Source organism: Marmota flaviventris, chromosome 12 (assembly GCF_047511675.1).
Source record: "Marmota flaviventris isolate mMarFla1 chromosome 12, mMarFla1.hap1, whole genome shotgun sequence".
NCBI lineage: Eukaryota > Metazoa > Chordata > Mammalia > Rodentia > Sciuridae > Marmota > Marmota flaviventris.
Window position 1 is genome coordinate 44717773 of NC_092509.1, and position 13628 is coordinate 44731400.

General features: G+C 47.5%; 1 long non-coding RNA gene across 1 annotated transcript; it reads left to right on the top strand.

Annotated features, from left to right (window-relative positions):
• Positions 1 to 3318: 3318 nt before the first annotated feature.
• Positions 3319 to 11859, top strand: LOC139707827 (uncharacterized). Its single transcript, XR_011709251.1, has 3 exons — positions 3319 to 3392; positions 3485 to 3671; positions 10472 to 11859. It is a non-coding gene; the product is annotated as an uncharacterized lncRNA (long non-coding RNA).
• Positions 11860 to 13628: the final 1769 nt, after the last annotated feature.

The following is a 13628-nucleotide window of genomic DNA, read 5'->3' on the forward strand; positions in this document are numbered from 1 at the left end:
GTGACCAGGGCTTTCTCCCACAAGAGTTAAGCCCTGAGGTTTCAGTCACGTCTGGAGAAGCAAAGTGAGTGATTTGATTTTGTCTCTCACTGTTAGAGTCTGTAAACAAGTCTGGATGGCGCCTGGCATTTTGCCAGAGGGAGTGGTTTGAAAAGTAATAAAAGCGAGCCATTAAGTGTGGAGATTCCTTATTGGTTGACTGCTGTATCTAGTTTATGTTAATTAGATAAGCTGTGTGGAATGTATATATACCCCTCTTGTCCTACAATAAACGGCTTCCACTCCTGCTGTATCAACGTTCACAAGTTGTTCATCACCCCCCGGTTATTTTGCTGCAGCCGGACTGCGGCATCTCACATAAGCTCCCCAGTCCCATGATGATCCACCTCCGCACCCTATAATCCTGAGTCCTCCATGCCCTTAACACCATCTAAGGCAGACTCCAAGCCCTGTCCTCAAGGAGCATTTCATTTCAGATAACTCATATAATAATTCAGCCAGCTATTTTCCAATGGGATTCTGAATCCCACCTGGGAGCAATGGAATTTTTCTATCCTCAACCAGATAACAGCCTAACATCTCCTCCCCATTTTCCCAGGAGTTGGTAACTGACAACCCACGCACAGTTTGCAATGTCTCCCCTGCTAGATTACAAACTTCATGGAGGAGGAAGTTATTTTTGTTGGTTAGTGCGGTGCCATTGGTTGGATTGCTGTCAGATAAAAAAACAGGTGTTTGATACATGTTTTTAAAAAAAACGAATGAATGATTTCAATAGCATCACAAAGCTATGTTTGGAAATTATTTACTGGAATTCTGAAATTCCCCAGGTGTAGCCAAGGTCAGCCATCAGAGAGCATGTATGTGGCTCTAGGGAAATCGAAACATTGGAAGTAGGAAGGAATCTTAGTTCTTTCTTAAAGGCCAGTGAGTAACAATCTCTGGTTATAATCCCCAAGTCCACCACAATTTCAAACCAGAGCCTGCATATGGGGTCGTGGGTTTGATAATCTGAACCCCTCTGCTAACCAAATTGGAGGCTACTTGCTTACATCCACAAATGAAGTAGATTCAGGCATGGCCTGGGCCTTGTGTCCAGGTGGAAGCTCCTAGTCCTTCATGCTAAGCTATGACTGCTAAGTGATTGACTGAGACCTCCTAGAGATCCAAATCTGTATTTGTAGTGGCAATTATTTGCAGAGCATTGCTTAGAAATTTCTGTAGATAAATAATGTACTTGAGTGTTTTGTTGAGTCTTTGCTGAGTAAGGCATTACTCAGAAATTATCCAAACAAAATTCCATCAGTTCTGCACATACATTTGTTTATCCAAATATCAACAGCACAGATGGTGTTCATGGTAGTCTACTCATTGGTATATGACTTCTCCATTTCTGGGGAAAGAGTAAGTCAAGCACTACCCAGGGGAAATTTACTGTGGGTTAATGCAAATCCATAGAAAGCTACTTATTGGTCAAACAAATCACAGTCAAATTTGGAGTCTTAGAGAGACTTAGAAAGTGACCACAGAGAATATCCACTCCAACTTCTTGATTTAAGAGGACACTGAGGACCAGAATAGGGTGATTCTACTTAAAGGCCTATGCTGGACTGGAACTCAGATTTACCTCTTAGAATTCTAAGACTGGTGCTGTGGTTTTGGCCAATGGGACTGTGTTAGTCAGCTTTCTGTCTCTGTGACAAAACACCTGAGAAAAACAATTTCAATAAGGAAAGATTTATTTTGGCTCTTGGTTTCAGAGGTTTCAGTCAAGGGTCAGCCAACCTCCATTGCCTTAGGCTTGAGGTGAGGCAGAACATCATGGTGGAGGGGTCTAGTGGAACAAAGCTGTTCACTTCATGGCAGCCAGGAAGCACAGAGAAAGAGAAAGCCAGGGGCCAGGGATAAGATAGTACCTTCAAAGGCACTATTGATAGCATCTGCCTCTAATATATAACTAGGCCCCACATCCTAAAGTTTCCACCACTTCCTGTGTTGCTACCAGCTGGGGAACAAACCTGCAACACATGAACCTTTGGGGAACATTCCAGATACAAAGTGACAAGGACTGAGGGATTGGTGACATGAACAACCTCCTTTAAGCCTAAAGTCTAAGCAGTTCTCAAGTACCTTCTAATGCTTTCATGGGTTCCTTTCTTTTGACTGAATGTTTGCTTTTACTGATTGCTCTCTCCCTGATGCACTGAGCCTTTGTCTCGAGGAGCCCCACAGGGCTCTCTACAGTTGGCCGGCCAGCGGCCCTCTTGGCGTACAGTCAGATTCTTGCATCTGGCCATGACCCACCTGTTCTCTGCGCCTGTTTCCTAAATGCCCCGGCATTAGGGAGGGAGGAACTCTTCTCTCAGAGTGGGTGGAAGGCCTTCGGTGGGCCAGAGTCTGCACAGCTGGGATTCATTCCGTGTGGGCCTGGGGAGGGCAGGTCCATCCCTAAGTGGAAACTTGTTCTCTGTCAAACATGAGCCAAGTCCATCTGCCCCACACCTTCTTTACACGAATGTTCTCCCGGCTTCTTGGGAAAGTAACTTTATCCTAGTTCCTCCAAGCTGAGGCCAAGAATTGAAATGTTAGCAGAGGCTCACTGGGAAGCAGGAACAGAAATCAAACAGCTCGAGATGTGACCCTTCTTGCCCATTGCAACTCGGATGGCTCGACTTCCAGCTGGAATGTGGAGCGCAGACCTCATGGCACACACTGAAACGGCTGAAACTCACACCTGGATCCCACACCAACCCGTTGGTACAAGGAAGCTGGGATTTCCTGAACCCGGAGCACTGATTTTTGTAATTTTTCTTTCTTTCTTTCTGTTTTAACTGTTCCTTTCTAACTTTTAAGGAAGTGGGGAATATGTGTGGGCAGAGAGGCTGATTTGGTTAGCAGCAGATTTCTCCTCCACTTGCTTCGTGCAGTGAATTTAGGAGCTCAGAGAGAAAGGAAAACACAATTAGAATAGCCCACTCATTTATTGTTCCTGGCAGGTACGCTGAGGCCTCTGTGTTCCTGTCTAACACAGTACCTTCGCCTCTAGCCTTGGGAAAACAAAACCCTGAATAACATTGACCTCATCACCCCTCCCTGAACGGATGAAATAAACAAGGGAATCTTGGCCTGGAGAGATGAAATTCTCCATCTCCCAGGAGGGGCAGAGGCAGGTCCCTGGAGAGCAGAGCTCCCCCTGCAGCTGGACCCCGTGCAAGCCAAGGCCGAGGAACGGTCAGTGGGTGCACGAGCTTGTTGTAGTCTGTGGGCGTGGGGGTGTCCAAAGAGGCCAGAATGTAATAGGCACTCCTCTTGGGCTCTTTGGCCACTGGTTTAATGTTTCTCTGGTTCCCTCTTCAGAGAGCTGCATGGAGCTCACCGAGAGCTGGCTAATGGTGAGACCATAAAAGGAAACTAAACAATGGCGGGTTTTGGATGGCAAATTCCCACCCTAACAAGGTAATCTGTTTCCACATCTTCAAAACAGCCACAGACCCCCCAAGTTCTGGGGCCACAGTGAGGGATAACCTCCTACTCCGGGGTGGCGCACATCCACTGTGGGCCAAATCAATGGCAGCTCTCACCGCCCACAAAGAATTCTCTGCACCTCGAGTGGAAACTTCCCCACTGCAGGTCAGCGCGAGGTTCAGACGTGTGGGTCTGTGGTCCAGCTGGTGAGTAAATATCGCCGGTCTTTTCCAGTAGGCTGCAGATGCTCTGCGCTCAGGGGTGAGCTCTGCGCATGTCTTGCCCTCTTTTACCTTTGCTACTTCTTTCTTAGGTGAGGCACCAGGAATTTGTGAGACAGCAGAGGCCTGTTGTTGGCCTGTAGGGACAGAGATGGGGAGAAGGAGTTCTCACACTGAGTAGGGGGCCTTTTTCAGACTTGTGTTCTGGGGCCTCGGGGATTCCGTGCGCCTGTGTGTGAAGGGAGCTGTCTGGAGATACGACAGGTGAACACAGTGGCCCCAGGTTCCGGTTACAGACTGGGGAGGATAGACAAGGGGGTGGAACTGGGGAGGATATAGGGGACAGTGGCATTGCCGCTGGGTCCAGGGCAGGGAAGCCTCTGGGCGATATTCCAAAAGCTATGACATAAGGGACCCAGGAAACAACCAATGGCTGATTGCTGTTCTTCATTCCAGAAATGGTAGCGTTGGTGCAGAGCTGGGTGTCCTGCCCTCTGGGAAGGGCACGTTCCCCAGGAAGGAGGCACTGTCGAGATCTGTGGGTTTCTCGGCCTTTTTCCTCCAGGACGAGAGTTCTGGGGTGTCGATGGAGAAAGGGAAAGAGAGAAGAAAGGAGGTTCTGCTGCCATATTTTATCTCCTTTACAATTATGCCCTGAGCAGTCAAGAGTCAAGTGGTCTTGAAGACAAAAGAGAAGGAAGCAAGAAAAGCTAATACTTTTTTGCTCAGTCCTGGCTTTCATTTGCCTGTAAGCACCCTAATGACAACCGAGATTTATGTATGAGACCAGGATGATGTATAAAGAATTAGAGAAGCAGACAGGAAAACAGCAGCCCGGGCAGTCTTGTAAATGAGATGGGGAAACGTGAGCCCCGGGCAGCTGCTGGAGACTTTGCCTCAGGCCCCCGGGATGGGCTCCATGTCTCTGTGGGGGTTGGAGACAACAGAAGAGAGACCCAGGAAGCCAGAGGCTGGCCACACTGATGCCCAAATGCCCACAAATTAGACACCAGACCCACAGCCTCATTACCAGGCTTACCACCAGCCCGGAGGTAAAATCTGTGAACTTGATGCTAGTGCTGCTTGGAGATCTGCTCTGATCATTAATAGAAAAGAAAGGTAGAGAATATTGAATTTCTGATTAGGCTTGCTGCCTGATGCTCATCAGCCTGGCTCTGATTCCTCAGGTGCCATTTATCATTTTTATTACTAGTAAATAAATCATTATTATCTACATAATGTTGCTTTTGCAAAACAGGCTGGGCTTGCAGGAAGTCTAGCCTCATCATGTGGTGGGTGGGAGGTGGGACCTGCAGGGTACAGCAGCCATTTTGTGCTCTGTGGTGGCTCCAGGGCTGCCCAGCAAAGTCTGACCTGGGATGGTTGTGAGTGCTGGCAGCCAGGGCCCAGCCAGGGAGGGATGGGTTTGGAAGTGGGCTGTGAGGGGCGAGGGCCAAGGTGCTGCCCATCAGTGAGCAGCTCTGCCTGTGTTCCCCCCTATGCACCATGAAGGATTCAGGCTCCCACCCTGTCCTGGGAGGAAGGATCAGAAAGCCACAGAATCACTATTTCTCCCACAGAAGCCAGACCCTCTTCCTAAGAGGCATCCAATCAACCTCTAGGGCCACCTGCAGGCTCCGAGGCAGGAACTCGTTTGAGTTATTTGGAGTGAGAAGGGGCTGCTTTTACATCTGATAAGCAGATGGACATTTAGGTTTGATAACTTAAATGGACACCTGTCACAGCTTGTCCTTGTCCTGCTGTCCCTCCAGGCATCGTCACTGAAGACCCCAGGGCAATAGGAACCCCCAAGCTGCCTGCTGAGGCCAGAGAACACCCGTACTGTGCAATAGTTACATTGAATTTTTTTTTTAAGCTGTCACATCTCACAGGCCCTCAGCCCTTTTGGAGGACTCTGCTCCCAGGAGAGAGCTCTGCTTTGCCTTCATGGTCCCTCTTGCCAGTGGCAAATGACTCCACTCCTGACCTCTGGGTGGAGCCATCCATTAGCAGAGTGCAGTCAGAGAAGGCACTGCAGGCCCTGCTGGCTGTTCAGGGTCCTCCACCTTCTGTTCCTCAATATACAATTTCACCTTCACAGTTACCAGCAGGCAAGTGAAATAGCCCGACTCAGAACGACGAGTGTGGTACGTTCTCTCTCACATGCAAAACTAGAGAGGAAAGAAGGGAGACCCTTAGAGCAGAGGGAGAGGATGGAGGAAGGAAGGAGGGAAGGGCAGTGGAGGTATTGGGGAGTGAAATCAAATCATGCCATATGTATGTACGAATACACCACAACGGAACCCACTGTTCTGTGGAATTAACAAGAACCAATTAAAAGGAAAAAGAAAGAAGAAAAGAATCACCGATGTGTAATTGGTAACACAAATGAAAAGTCCGGGGTGGGGGCACCTCCAAAGGCCAGCACAATCGCCGCAGGCCTTGCATTGTCTGTGGCCGGCTCTAAGGAGAAGCAGAACTTCCCGCTCCCTGCTCTGCCTTCCGCCCCTGCAGTTTTCTTTCTCTGGTTTTGTCATCTCTATCGGTGACTTCATCGTAGACAGGAGGCTCCATCGGTTCAGCAAGTGAAGATCAAGCCAAATAGTTTTCTGATCAGCTTCTTCCTCCCGTGGGCTGGGGCCTGGCTCTCTCAACCAGGCCTTTCTTTCCCAGCCCTGGCCTTTGCTCCCTGGCCAAGTCTGAGGCCCCCTCTGCTGGTGGCTGGCCTGCATGGCACGCAGTGAAAGGCCTCATGCAGTGCAGGTGGGTGGGGCGAGGTGTCTGCCCTTAGAGGAGAGGAAACTCAGAAGTTTAATGGGTGCTTAATTCTTTTTTTGGCATCGTAAAATGAATGATACTGGGAGATAATGACAGAGAATTTGTCCAGCTGGGCCTATTGAACTTGGGCTTTGCTTTTCCAAGTTGAAATACCAACCTTCTAGTGGCCTGGGTTTGGGCACCTCATCTAGGTACACATTTTTGATGCCTCCTTAGCCAGGAAAGGCCCCTAAATGGGCTTTGTCCTTTTAGGGCGATTTTCTGTGTTGCTTTCACCCTTCATTCTTTCTGAGATCCAGCACGGAGCATGGAGCCTGGCACACAGCAACGGCTGAATGTTTCTTTAAATGATCAGTTCTTCATAGGCGCAAAGGAGAAAGATCTGGTTTACTGCTATGCAGCAAAACAAAAAGGGCATGTTATCTTACAAGCCATTGGGATAATTGTCGATTGCTCTCAAAAGTTATGCAAGCCGGTACTGCACACCCAGACCACCTGTGACCAAGGCCTGACCCCGGCTAACAGCCCACCAGAGTTCCCAAGCTAGAACTTCCTATGCGCACTGCTAAAATGTTCACAGGTGGACAGAGGGATGGGCGTGTAAGCACAAGTCAGGCCTCTAAAAGTAGAGCAATGAGGGGCCGGGGTTGTGGCTCGATGGTAGAGCACTTGCCTAGCATGCATGAGGCACTGGGTTTCTCAGCACCATGTATAAATAAGTAAGTAAAATAAAGGTCCATCCACAACTAATAAAAATAGTAAAAAAAAAAAAACCAAAAAACCAACTACCTGCATGCTGCTTGTTGATCTACCATCTATCTGCCTACCTACCTGTTGGTTGTCTCTGGACTGGATTTCCTGAAGTACAGTAGTATGGAAGCCCTGGGCACATGCCACTTGTGTTGGGCAACCCTGACCTTCGCCTCCCAACCCAGTGGTGGTCACAGTGACCACCCCTTCATCCCCAAAGCCGGAAGAGGCCTCATCAAAAGCCCTTTTGTTTGCTGTCCTAGAAGGACTGGTGGGACAAGTGCCATGATTGTGTGTTAATTAGCTGGTCTTGGCCTTGGGAGAATCATGGCCACTACTGAGCAGAGAGAGATTCAGAGCTGCTGAGCTGAGCTGGACCTGCCAGCTGCCCCCCCTGCTACGCTAATCTCACAGAGCTTTGTGTCCTCAGTGCCTTTCTTTCGTGACCTGGCTTTTGTGGCCAGCTGTGCTCAGGCCAGCTGTCAGGACTATAGGTGGGAGCCAGGAAGGTGCCCGCCTCTGGTTAGGGGGGCCCTGTTGTTCCAGGTGAATCTCTCATACCAGGCTCCTGCCATCCATCACCCTGCATCACTCTGGTGAGTGAGGACCAGCCCTGCCCAGTCCAGGAAGCCTGATGCTTTCTGCATCAGGCCCAAACCTCCCAGGTAGTTCCCAGAGGCCTGAACCCTCCCTCCCCAGGCCTTATCCAGCTTACCCCTCCCTTCATCTCCCTCCTACCCACCGTGGACTTCTCTGACCTCACTGAACCCCAAAGGTCCCTTCTGGGTCTTCACCTCTTGTTCCCTCGTGACTACACCTCATACATTCTCTCCTCTGTCCTGTCTTCTCTCTAGCTTGGAGCACAGAGGCCACATTCAACTGTTTGGGTCCAGCCTGGAATGAATGCATCACAGATGCTCCCTTTTTGAACTCCTATGTCATTTATGTATCAGGCAGAATCCTGCAGGAGGCTTCTGCAACTTGGTGATGAATCCTTTAAGGCGGGGCACAGTGTTGGTACAGAGGACCAGTCACTTGCAGGCCTGGGGTTCTTGGGCTCTGGTCCTGGCCTCTCTGCTCGTCATTAGCCCATGAATAAATGATCTCTTCTTCAGTGGCCCTCAACTAGGGGGCAGTTTGGCCCCTCGAAGACCAGAGAATTTCATAACTGGGATGGTGCTCCTGGCTTCAGGGTCAGGGATGCTGCTCAAAATCCTGCTGTGCACAGGGTAGCCCCCACCTCAGCCCTACAAATGTCGGCTACCCTGTTTCCTGAGTTTCTCTCCTCACCTGTAAAGAGGATGATGGTAAGACACTCAGCCAGGCAGAGGAAGGTGTGGACACTGCAGCCGCCTAAGCCCTCCCTAGCTTCCCTCTGCCCACTACACTCTGTATAAGTCCACATTCAACCAGGAAGCAGGGTAGGTGTGGGGACAACAGGGATCATGAAATGAAGGCTTTGCCATTCCTTTGTTGGTGACAAAGCCCACCTGCATCACCATGAACATAGTCCCTGCTTTGTAGAAGAGGACTGGGCTTCACTGTGGAGGTAGCACCCGGGACACACACTTGGTGGACATGGGGCTGCTTGGGCCACTCTAGCCACTACTCACTGATAAGAGCGCAGCGTGCACTCACCCTTGCAGCTGGCAAATGGACTCAGAGTAACCAGGGCCCATGGACACTTTCCTTCTGGTGGGTTCAGTGAGGACAGAGAAGCAGCTGGGTGCACAGGCAGAGGTGTCTACACAACCCAATGCTGTCCCCCGCAGCCATGCCTTGTTCTCTGTGGAGATGGATGTTAATGTTCAGGGAAAGGTCGCCACACCCCCGTCAGGACACCCCTACACCAGGATGGAAGGCCCAGGCTCAGCCATATTCCATCTACCAAGCCACGGTTTGCCACTGTCTTTAATATTTGAAGAAAAGATGCAGCTTCTGCGGCCTGCCTATCCCGACCCAGGCAGCCTTGGGGAACAAAGTCACTCATGGCTGTTCATCATTCCTATTTGTTTTTCCATTTAGGAAGTAGGAGGTTAAATGGCATCTGAAGGGAAATCTCTTTTCAAGGTTCTCCTCTGAAAATCATTCTGGAACTGGAAAGGGTGATTCCTATGCCCTGGGCATTAAAGCCTTTAAGGCTACTAACATTGGCATGATTCCATGAGTGATGAGCAGCGGGGGTCATAATCCTTCTGGTGGCAAAAACTTGGTAGGGAAAACATCAGTCCAATGAGAAGATAACACATTGCCCATTCCCCGGTAAATAAAACAGGCCACATCAATTTCTCTTCCGCCTGTGAACGATGACCAATTTGTCAAGTATACACTGAATAATGACTTTCCTCAGAGACAGCAGCTCTTATGATAAAGTGTTACTGCTCTAGCTACATTATTATAAACAACATCCAATTTATGAAGTTAGGAAGCAGATGCGTTTCTCAGTAATGTGTCACCATTATCTAGAACGAGCCATAAAATCGAGGCTGTCATGTATTCTCTAGCTGCCAACTTCAGACAATTAATGTTCCAATGAAGCGGCCCTGATCACAATCCCAATTTTGAAATTAGTTGTTCAATCTGATGATTAAATTCCAGAGCTGGACCTCGCTGTGGCCAAATGTGACAAATCCTAATGCAACTTTTCAGACAGAGGGAACTGTTGGAGACATTGGAGTTTTTTGGTGAATTTCAAATGAGGCATCTTCACCTCAAGAGAATGCCGCTATCTTACCTAGATGTTCAGAGGAGAATGAGGTCACTGATAATATTTCCCTGCATCCAAATACCACGGCTGTTTCCCAACCCTGAGTCTGTGTACAGAGGTGCTCTCATGGCGGATGGACCCACCACCTTGATGGATGGTGGAGGCCCAGCACCGTTCTCCCCTAAAGGTCATGAATGGGCAACCCCTGTTTCCTCACCAGCCCCCTGAGGGGGCATAGAAAGCTGCAAGTCTGCAGGATCGCAGATGAGAATTAGGAGACAGGAGACGGTGGGAGAATTAAGTTTAGAGTGATATTTGAAAATGTGACCTTCGGTGGTGCAGTGGATGCTGCTGGAAACGGCACGTTCAGTGCTAGAGACATTGTCCCTGTCTAATAGCTTACTTTAAATATCTGAGCAGGGCCATGCTAGACATTTTCATTCATAATATGTCAGCAAAGACAGTTTTGTTCTGTCAGTTAGTTTGCAAAACCTATTTCAGTATTCAGTTTGCATTGAAACATGCCCATTTATTTCCTTTGTCATTTCAGAAGTGCTGTTCTTTGTGCCTCTGTGGGCTCCTCAGGATGGTGATGGATTCTGAAGATGGATTTCACTATGTGAACATAAACCATTGTGTTTAAAATTGAAGAACTAGGAAAGGAAAAAAAAAAAAAACCAGGCAGAGTGCAGTGGCACACACCTGTAATCCCAGCGGCTTGGGAGGCTGAGGCAGGAGGATCACGAGTTCAAAGCCAGCCTCAGCAAAAAGCAAGGCGTTAAGCAATTCAGTGAGACCCTGTCTCTAAATACAAAACAGGGCTGGGGATGTGTCTCAGTGGTCGAGTGCCCGAGTTCAATCCCTGGTACCCCACACCCCCAAAAAACAGTACTCACTGATTGTAAGTGTCTGAGGAAATGGACACTTTTCCACACTGATTGAGAAGGTGCACACTGTTAATGAAACTTGGTGCCTTGTTTCATTGCTATAACATAATGCCACAAGATGCGTAATTTATAAACAATAGAAGTTTACTGGCTCACACTCTGCAAGCTGGGATATCGACGAACATGGCACCAGCACCTGGAGAAGGTCTTAGTTCTGTGTCATCATGAAGTAGATCAAGCAAGCATGTGATAAACAGAGAGGAGGTGGGGGAACTCAGCTTCTTGGTCAAGAACCCGCTCTCATGATAATGAACCCACTCCTGCAATCAAGGTATGGGGCTCTGCCCTCATGACCTAATCGCCTCTTTAAAGTACCGCTTCTTAGTACTGCAGGGAAGCAGCAATTAAATTTCTTTTTCTTCTTCTTCTTTTAAAAATATTTTTGTAGTTGTAGAGGGACACAATACCTTTATTTTGTTTTTCGTATGTGATGCCAGGAATCGAACCCAGTGCCTCACACATGCTAGGCAAATGCTCTGCCACTGAGCCCCAGCCCTAGCCCGCAGCAATGAAATTTCAACATGAGTTTTGGAGGGGGACAGTCAAGCCATAGCACTTGAAAAAGACAATTTGGCACAAGTATCAAAATCCATATCCTTGACTCAGCCATTTCACTTCCAGACATTTTTCCTAAGTAAAGAAGTTAGTAGGCGGTTGCTGAGTAAATTACCCCTTGCATTTCTAAAAACTATGGCAATGCATGTCTAGCATAAAGGGATTTGTTACATAAGCACCAGGACCCCCATGAAATGTACTGGTACACAGCTGCAAAGTCATGCTAGGGAACATGTTATGAATCTATTATTCAATGCAAAAATCCAAATGATTTAAAAATGTAAAGAGCAAATGTATTGTATAATCTCGATTTTATATATGAAAGGATGTATAATATCTGCTTTGGAGAAAAGAATACAGACTATCTCTGTATGGTGAAATAGGGAGTGAATTTCAATTTTTCTCATTTGTGTTTTTCTGAATATTCTGTAATAAAAATGCCAATATGCTTGTTATCAGAGAAAAATAAATACTGTGATTATTAAAGAATGTTGACTCATGAGGTTAGCAGAATTCTTACAAAGGATTCATATGATTTACTACACTATAAGTTTCTAAAGTTGGGAAATGGATAGGGGGGCTTCTTTTTTATTTTTGTTTTTGGTGTTGTTGGGAATCAAACCAGGGTTTCACATATGCTAGGCAAGTACTCTACCGTGGTGCTAAGCCCCAGTCCCTTAGAGATTCTATTTATGATTAAGTGATTTTGGAGAAGCAAGGAAAAACTAGGGTCATTCAAGCACAGGAAATTCTTTAAAGAACAAGTATATGATTATTTCACCTTGCAGAGACGATGTGAGCAGTGTACAGGATATGTTTTGGATTAGAAGTCATCATAAGCTAGAGAGAAAATGGTCAAGTTACCTCATAAAATGGCTTTTAATTCTGATATCATTAGTTATCTGTCCCTGCAAGATGAAGTAGTGAAGCCAATGGTAATTATACCCCTACCATGCAGAGTGTGTCTTGTGCACAAAAATCCAGTATGAGAAGAACTCAGCCTGGGGAGTTCTACCCATCTGGTTGGTGGCTCTGTGACTTAGTCAACTACTAATAATTTTATTATTTACTATAATAAAATACCAGGGAACATCAACTTATAATGAAGATAGGTTAATTTTGGTTCACAGTTTTTAAGGTTTTAGTCAGTGACAATTGGCCCTATTGCTCTGGGCATGTTGCACAGTATATCACGATGAGAAAGATTTGCAGAGAAAGTCCATCCACTTTATCATGGAGTATAAGAAAAGAAAGGAAGGGGACAGGACAGGATCCCATAGTTCCCTTCAATGGCACATCTCCAATTATCAGAAGACCTCCCTTTAAGCCCCAACTTTTAAAAGTTCCAAAACTTCCCAATAGCTCATGGGCTGGGGCCAAAGCCTTGAACACGTGCCTTTGGGGAATACTTATCCAAACCATAGCACTCAGTGAGAGCAAGCCCTACACCTCCAAGTGTCCCCAGTTAGAAATGATAGGGAAGGTGGGAATGTCCTTGTTCAGGAGTTCCCATAAACATTGCCCCCTTTGCCATTCACATCCGTCCACATGTGTGTATGTGTGTGTACATTTGTGCCTGCATGCATGTGCATGTGCCAGTCACACCCATCTACCTATGTGTAGATGTGCATGCTGTGCCAGCTACAGCCTATCCTCTGTGTGTGTGTGTGTGTGTGTGTGCTCATGCACGAGCCACAGTCCATCTGTGTGTGTGTGTGCATGTGTGTGCGTGTGTGCCTGCGTATGCCTGCCACACCAAACGATGAGGGTCCTGCTGCCCAAGCTGGTAAACCCCGGATGGGACACTGTTAGTACAATGCCTGTTCCCTGTCCCTTAATACACAGCTATGTCCTCTTTTCATGGTGCTGAGTGCTCAGTTCCTTAGAATCCTACGGGTTGCAATTGCATTATGCCTGACACAAATGCTCAACAGAGGTGGGACTGCATTAGAGCAGGAACATGGTTCAATATGAAGCACTTTTTGTTTCCTTGAGCCTCCAAATGAAAACCAGCAGGGCTCTGATCCTGTGAAAACCAAAAAAGCCCCTGTAATTCTTCCAAAGCCTCTGGAGGAGCCCTGCTGTAATAAAGGTTCAATATCCAAATAGAATTGGGTGGATTCTTGACAGCTTTGGACCCAACTCCTCTCTTAACCTGTGACCTCTCCTCTAGGTGCCAGACAGTGACTTCGAATGCCCTTGCCT